We start from the raw sequence: 8511 nt of genomic DNA, 5'->3' as shown, positions 1-8511 counted from the left end.
TGTCCATCTCCCCCAATTAGACTGTAAGCCCGTCAAACGGCAGGGACTGTCTCTATCTGTTGCCGACTTGTTCATCCCAAGCGCTTAGTACAGTGCTCTGCACATAGTAAGCGCTCAATAAATACTATTGAATGAATGAATGAATCTCCTCCAAGAGGCCTTCCCTGACTCAGCCCTCTTTTCTTCACCTACTTCCTTCTGCTCTGCCCTGACTTGATCCCTTTAATCATCCTCCCAGCCCCACAGTACTTATGTACATATCTGTAATTTATTTATACTACTGTCTCCCCCTCCAGACTGTAAGCTTGTTGTGGGCAGGGAATCTGTTTATTGTCATATCGTACTCTCCCAAGCACTTAGTATAGTGCTCTGCATAAGTGCTCAATAAATATGATTGAATGAACCTCATCTGCTGTTGCTCTTCACTGACCCATCCTCTGTTCCCACTCAGAGCTGAATCACTTAAAGGGGAAACTACCTTTTTTTTAATATGACTTTGTTTAATATTTACTATGTTCTAGACACTATACTAATCGCTGGGTTAGATACAAACTAATCAGGTTGGACACAGTCACTGCCCCACATAGGCCTCACAGTCTTAAACCCATTTTATAAATGAGATAATTGAAATACAGAGAAGAGAAGTGACTTGACTGAGGTCACACAGCAGATAAATTGTAGAGCCGGAATTAGAACCCAGGTCCTTCTGACTCCCAGGTCCAGATGGAGAGAAGATAGAGATAGTTGACAATTTTTCTCTCCTGGGATCGGTAATCAATAATAAAGGAACTAATAGTCAAGAAACATGCCAAAGCTTAATGTTAGGAAGACTTGCTGTGAAGAGCCTGGAAAATGTCATGAAATATGCTGATGTAACCATTGCCATGAAAATATGAATTGTCAGTTCTATGGTGTTTCCAGTGACAATGTATGGATCCAAAAGCTGGACAGTGGAAAAAAAAACAGGATAGGAAGAACATCAATTCTTTTGAAATGTGTTGTTGGATAAGGCTTTTGAGAATATCATGGACTGCCCGAAAAACAAACAAATGGATTTTACAGCAAATAAAGCCAAAGTGATCTATGGAAGGCCAAATAACTTGACTTAGATTAGCATATTTTGGACACATAATCAGGAGGAGTAATTCTCTGGAGAAGACAATAATGCTAGGAAAAGTCCAGGGAAAATGAGGAAGAGGCAGACCAGCAGCTAGATGGATAGAGACCATAACAACGATAGCTGAAGAACCATTAGAAAGGTTGCAGATTATGGCAGAGGACAGGATGTTCTGGAGAAAGTATATCCATGGAGTTGCTATGAATCGGAAATGACTCTTTGGCACTTAATAACAATAGTAGTTTGCATCAAGCACTGTTCTAAGCACTAGAGTAGATACCTGGTAATCAGGTTGGACACAATCTCTGCTCCAAATGGAGTTCACAGTCTAAGTAGGAGGGAAAACACATATTGAATGTCCATTTTGTAGTGGAGGACACAGGTACAGAGAAGTGTAGTGACTTGTCCAAGGTCACCCAGGAATTTGTCTGTTTACTGTTACTTTGTACTCTCCCAAGCACTTAGTACCGTGCGCGGCACACAGTAAGTGCTCAGTAAATATGATTGACTGACTGACCAGCAGCAGGAGGCCGAGCCAAGATCAGAACCCAGGTCCTGTGGCTCCAGGCTCATGCTCTTTTCACTAGGCAACACTGCTTGCCACCCTAGCATACCACTGCTTCTCAGAGTTTCTTGCCCTTTCAGTGTCCTTAACCAAGGACCTCATTCTCATCTCTCCCTCCAGCCAGCTTCTTGTTCTTCAATCAGTGGTATGTAATGAGCGCTATGTACAGAGCACTATACTAAATGTTTTCTTGAGCTGTGAGCCCCATGTGGGACAGGAACTGTGTCCAACTTGATCATATTGTATATCTACCTAAGCACTTTCTTAAGTGCATACTACCTGTGACTAACTGTACTAATACCAGGATTATCATTATTATTATTGTTGTTGGTATTATTATCATCCCAACCTATTCACTGCAGCAGGGTAGACTAAAGCAGCATCCTCCCAAACTTTTAGAACATTGGAGTTGGGTAGTTTGGCAGTGTCTGTAGAAATTTCAACAGCCATACCTGAGAGACAGGGAATTTGAAATCACTAATATCACTCAATTGATCAAATTTTTTGAGTGTTTATTGTGTGTGGAGAACTGTATTAAGTGCTTGGGAGAGTTCATTATATAGAGTTGGTAGACATGTTCCCTGCCCACAACAAGCTTAATAATAATGATGGCACTTGTTAAGCGCTTACTCTGTGCAATGCACTGTTCTAAGCGCTGGGGGGATACAAGGTGATCAGGTTGTCCCATATGGGGCTCACAGTCTTCATCCCCATTTTACAGATGAGGGAACTGAGGCACAGAGAAGTTAAGTGACTTGCCCAAAGTCACACAGCTGGCAAGCGGCGGAGCCAGGATTAGAACCCATGACTTCTGACTCCCAAGCCCGTGCTCTTTCCACTGAGCCATGCTGCTTTTCATAAGCTTAAAACAGAGATGTATTTTGCACTGAAGCTCCTGTGGTTATTTATTTTTGTCTTTGTTTTTCTAGGTTGTTTACAGATTTTCATTATTTTACTTTTCCTTATATACCTGTCACTAACCCTTCCCCCTGTTTGTTAGATTGAGTTCTTTGGGGATTAGGGGCTGTAGTCAATTTTCATCCGGGTGTCTTTCCAGTGTTCGGTAAGGTGCTTTTCACACATATGTACTTAGTCAGTACTATTGTTAACACAAATTGCTAGTCTCTGGGGACTGTCCTGAAACCAGCAATGGTAGGGGAAAAGGGGAGAGAGGAGCACAGAGGAAAGAGGATGAAAAGGGGAGAAGAAAAAGAGAGGCAGAGGGAAGGGGGAGGAAAGGCAAAGATGGCACTTAATAATAATAATGGTATTTGTTAAGCGCTTACTATGTGCCAAGCACTGTTCTAAGCACTGAGCACTGTTGTACTATGTGTCCGGCACTTTACCAAGTACTGGGTTAGATACAAGATTGGACAGTCCCTGGCTCACATGGGGCTCATGGTCTAAGGAGGAGGGAGAACAGGTAATCTCTATTTTACAGATGAGGTATTTCAGATACAGAGAAGTTAAGTGACTCACCCAAGGTAACACAGCCAACAAGTGACAGCTTGGAGTAGAACCATGCTGATCCCCAGCTGCTCAATTCCTCACTCCTCAATCCATCAGACCACCTGCTCCACCCCTCTTCATCCCCTCCACCAACTTGCACTCATGTTGGATCTCTTCATCACTAGTCATCCTACCATCTCCAACCTCTTCTTCTTCAAATGCCACTGAGTCCATTTCCAACCCACGGTGACTCCATGGACACATCCTCTTCAGAACCTCCCATCTTCTGTCATGAAGTCATTCTGGTATGTGTAGCCACAGAGGTTTCTTGGTAAAAATAAGGCAGTGGTTTACCATTGCCCTATTCTGCACGGTAAAGAGCTTGAGTCTCTGCCATTGTATTTGATCAATGTTTTGATCACTTGATCATCCCTTTGACTCTTTCCCATGCAGCTGCTGACCAGCACGGGTGAATTAACTTTGTCTGATGCTTTAGCTTAGACTTTTCCATAATGCATAGACCTAAAAGGCTTAGCTCGAACCTTCGTACGCAAACTCTCCTGCCACGATAAGGCATCGATTCACAAGAGACTCTCCAATCTCATCTCTAAAATCCCACTCTCCGATCACAACCTTCTAACCTGCCTCCTCTCCCATGCTCCCATTTGCTGCAAAATCATCCTCTGTTTCCACAGAAACTGCCAATATCTTGTCTTGTTTTGTTGAGTCAGTTCCAATCCAAAGCGACACCATGGACATATCTCTTCCAGAACGACCCACTCTCCATCTGCAATTGTTCTGGTCGTGTATTCATGGAGTTTTCTTGGTAAAAATACAGAAGTGATTTACCATTGCCCCCTTTTGCACAGTAAACTTGAGTCTCTGCCCTCGACTCTCTCCCATGACAATTTTGTCCTGCACAGGTGAGTTTTGACTTGTAGCAGATTGCCTTCCACTTGCTAGCCACTGCCCAAGCTAGGTATGGAATATACAGGCCTCTGCTTGACTCTCCCTCCCTTAGCCAAGACTGGTAGAGTACTGGAAACTCTCCAGGTGTGACCCTGAGAAGGGGTCAATCTCTAGACACCCTTAATTTATGAATGGTGTTCCTTAAGTGATTACTGTGTGCAAAGCACTGTAATAAGCACTTGGGAAAGTACAATGCAAAAAGAGTTGGTAGACACGATCCTTGTCCAAAAGGAGTTTATCATACCACTATGCTCTGCTTCAACTCTCTACCCAGCATGGTGTAGTGGATAGAGCACGGGCCTGGGAGTCAGATCATGGGTTCTGATCCCACTCTGCCACTTGTTTGCTGTGTGACCTTGGGGAAGTCACTTTACTTCTTTGTGCCTCGGTTACCTGTAAAATAGGGATTGAGACTATGAGTCCCACATGGAACAGGGACTGTGTCCAACTCGATTTGCTTGTATCCACCCTGGCTCTTAATACAATGCCTGACACATAGTAAGTGCATAACAAACACCTTCATTATTATTACTATTATCCAACCTCTCTTCTTTTGAGGCACAATTCCATATCTTCAACATCCCCCTCTCCACTGAATTCAATTCCCTCACTCTCCATACCTCTCACACCTCCAACCCCAACCCTAACCCCAAACCATGGATCTTGCCTATATCGCACTTCTCTTCCTGTGTATGTGCTGCAGAGTGTAACTGGAGGAAATCCAAGCACCAGGCTTTTTGCCACTTTTTAAAAAATGGTATTTGTTAAGCACTTACTAGGTGCCAAGCTCTGTTTTAAAACAGTGCTGGGGTAAATACAGGGTAACTGGTTGGAAACAGTCCCTGTCCCAAAAGGGGGCTCACAGTCTGAATCCCCATTTTTAAGATGAGGTACCTGAGGCACAGAGAAGTGAAGTGACTTGCCAAGGCAGAGCAGGATTAAAACCCAGGTCCTTCTGACTCCCAGTCTCGTGCTTTAACCACTAGGCCACACTGCTTTTTCATCCTTACTTTGCTCTAACTCTGCCCTCTCAATTGGTCAATCAATAGTATTTATTGAGCACTTGTGCGCAGAGCACTGTACAAAGCACTTGGGAGAGTACAACATAATAGTGTTGGGAGAGACACTCCTTGCCGGTTTCACCTTTACAATATCGCCAAGATCCGCCCTTTCCTCTCCACCCAAACGGCTACCTTACTGCTACAGGCTCCCGTTATATCCCAGCTAGACAACTGTGTCAGCCTTCTCTCTGACCTCCCTTCCTCCTCTCTCGCCCCGCTCCAGTCTATTCTTCACTCCGCTGCCCGGCTCATCTTCCTGCAGAAACGATCTGGGCATGTCACTCCCCTTCTTAAACACCTCCAGTGGTTGCCTATCAACCTCCGCTCCAAACAAAAACTCCTCACTCTAGGCTTCGAGGCTCTACATCACCTTGCCCCTTCCTACTTCTCCTCCCTTCTCTCTTTCTAGCGCCCACCCCACACGCTCCGCTCCTCTGCCGCCCACCTCCTCACCGTCCCTCGGTCTCGCCTATCCCGCCGTCGACCCCTGGGCCACGTCCTCCCATGGTCCCGGAAGGCCCTCCCTCCTCACCTCCGCCAAACTGATTCTATTCCCCTCTTCAAAACTCTACTTAAAACTCACCTCCTCCAAGAGGCCTTCCCAGACTGAGCTCCTCTTCTCCCTCTACTCCCTCTACCACCCCCGCCTTCACCTCTCCGCAGCTTAACCCTCTTTTCCCCCCATTTCCCTCTGCTCCTCCCCCTCTCCCTTCCCATCCCCTCAGCACTGTACTCGTCCACTCAACTGTATATATTTTCATTACCCTATTTATTTTGTTAATGAATTGTACATTTTTTTGACAGAATCAAAATAATCAAGAATGAATTCCGCAAAGTCTCCCTTTCATCTCCTCAATTCCTTCCCAGCACCATATTCTCTCTCACATCCTCTCAGCTGTTTCGAGTGAATGCCCACCTGCTGCCAAAATCTACCCCCTACACCTAGGCCTCTTACACCATTCCTTTCCACCTCCTAAAAACAATTATGCCCTCTTTTCATCTCTCTCTTTGCCCCACCTTTTCCCTCCATTTGTTCTAAATCCAAAATTATCAAGCCATGAAAGTACAGAGCCCTGTTGCTTGGGAGCTAGAAAGTATTTAGGTAAAATTGCTGCTGTTTTCCTTTAAAAAATAAATTTCTCTGTGTCCAGTTCATAGTGGAAATAATAAACATTTCTTATGAGAGAGTTCATAGTTTTTTTTTTAAGTTTTCTCTTCATTATGGGCAGGGAACATATCTGCTAATTCTCCTATATCAAACACTCCCAAGTGCTTAGTACAGTGCTCTGCACATAGTAAGTGCTCAATAAATATGATTGATTGATTTCCTGTCCTTTTGTCAGATGCTGCTATTCTTCCTCCCTGGATACTGGGGATTGATGATGGGTGGTTCCTCAGAAATCATCTAAAGACTGGAATGTTCCTTACTCCCACAAGACAATTTAATTTCCTCTAGGAGGAGAGAGAGGGGGGAGGGGGGAAAAGAAAGGAAGAGGTTTCCAAGTTGGTGATAGTAGCACAGGTTAGAATCTCTTTTGGTTTCTGAATTACAGCATTCTTCCTTCCCAGACCTTAAAGTGAGAAATTAAATTGATACTTCAACTTCATTTAAAGGCCAAGGGGTAAAAAAAAAAATGAGTTCAAAAAGCCCCTTGAGATTAGTCATACTGACCTTAGTAAAACTAACTCTGATGACACAGAGATGAATTACTGCCCTATGTCATCTCCTAAAGTACTTGACTTTTCTGAATACCATTCATGCAGGAAAGAGAAATTTGCTTATAGAAGATTGGAAAGAGGAAAATAACCCAAGTTTGCAGGTATGCAGACTTTTAAGCTTTAATTCAAGATGAAAATACCAGGAGCAACGTTGCTTTAATTATAATGATAATAAGTGCTTACTATGTGCCAAACATTGTTCTAAGTACAGGGTAAATACAAATTAACACAGCCAACTCATCATCATCACTGGTAGTTATTGTGCACTAAGTGCAGTCCATATCTCCCCACTCCTCAAGAACATCCAGCAGTTGCCCACCCACCTTGTACATTCCAAGTGCTTAGTGCAGTGCTCTGCACATAGCGCTCAATAAATACTATTGAATGAATCCACCTCCACATCAAACAGAAACTCCTCACCATCAACTTTAAAGCACTCCATTACCTTGTTCCCTCCTACCTCACCTCACTACACTCTTGCTGCAACCCAGCCCACACACTTCACTCCTCTAAAGTCAACCTACTCATTGCACCTCGACTTCTTATTCATGTCCTGCCTCGGGCCTGGCACACCCTCCTTTTTCATATCAGAGAGATGACTCTCCACATCTTCAAAACTTTATTGAAGGCACATTTCCTCCAAGAGGCCTTCCCTGACTAAGGCCTCATTTCCTCTTCTTCCATTCCCTTCTGTGCCACCCTGACTTGCTCCCTTTATTCACCACGCACCCCCTGCCTGCCCCACAGCACTTATGTACATATCTGTAATTTTATTTATTTATATGAATGTCTGTCTCCCCCTCTAGACTGTAAGCTCATTGTGGGGCTGCACAGAGTAAGCGCTCAATAAATACAATTAAATGATTGCAGAGCACAGTACTAAGTGCTTGGGAGAGTTCAGCACTACAGAGTTGGTAGACACATTCCCTGACTACAACTAGCTCACAATCTAGAGGGGAAAGTTAAGTGATTTGCCCAAGGTCACATAGCAGCCAAGAGGAGTAACCGGGATTAGAACTCATGTCCTTCTGACTCTTAGGCCCAAGCTCTCTCCACTATGCCATCAGGGCATCACTTAACTTTCCCCTCTATATTGTGAGCTAGTTGTAGTCAGGGAATGTGTCTAGCAACTCTGTACTGCTGTACTCTCCCAAGCACTTAGTACTGTGCTCTGTGATCAATCAATTGTATTTATTGAGTGCTTACTCTTTGCAGCCCCACAATGAGCTTACAGTCTAGAGGGGGAGATGAACATTCATAGAAATAAACAATAAACAAACTGCTGACTTCCCGGTTCCACCACTTGTCTGCTGTGTGGCCTTGGGCAAGTCACTTCACTTCTCTGTGCCTCAGTTTACCTCACCTGTAAAATGGGGATCGAGACTGTGAGCCCCACTTGGAACAGGGACTGTGTCCAACCCGATTTGCTTGTATCCACCCCATCGCTTAGTACAGTGTCTGGCATGTAGTAAGTGTTTAACATATACCGCAATCATTAGTCTCCAGTCTCCCCCCCTCCAGTTCATACTTCACTCTCTGGGCCAGATTTTTCTAAAACATTGATTCATTCATTCTATCATATTTATAGAGCACTTACTATGTGCAGAGCACTGTACTAAGTGCTTGGGAGA

The 8511-nt window shown here is 44.2% G+C and overlaps 1 non-coding gene across 1 annotated transcript; it reads right to left on the bottom strand.

Moving 5' to 3' along the window:
- Positions 1-4064: 4064 nt before the first annotated feature.
- LOC114817784 lies at positions 4065-4202 on the bottom strand. Its single transcript, XR_003765640.1, has one exon. It is a non-coding gene; the product is annotated as a small nucleolar RNA SNORA7 (small nucleolar RNA).
- Between the last annotated feature and the right edge of the window lie 4309 nt (positions 4203-8511).

Source organism: Ornithorhynchus anatinus, chromosome 1 (assembly GCF_004115215.2).
Source record: "Ornithorhynchus anatinus isolate Pmale09 chromosome 1, mOrnAna1.pri.v4, whole genome shotgun sequence".
NCBI classification, from domain to species: Eukaryota; Metazoa; Chordata; class Mammalia; order Monotremata; family Ornithorhynchidae; genus Ornithorhynchus; species Ornithorhynchus anatinus.
This window is presented reverse-complemented; position numbering and strand designations above follow the sequence as displayed.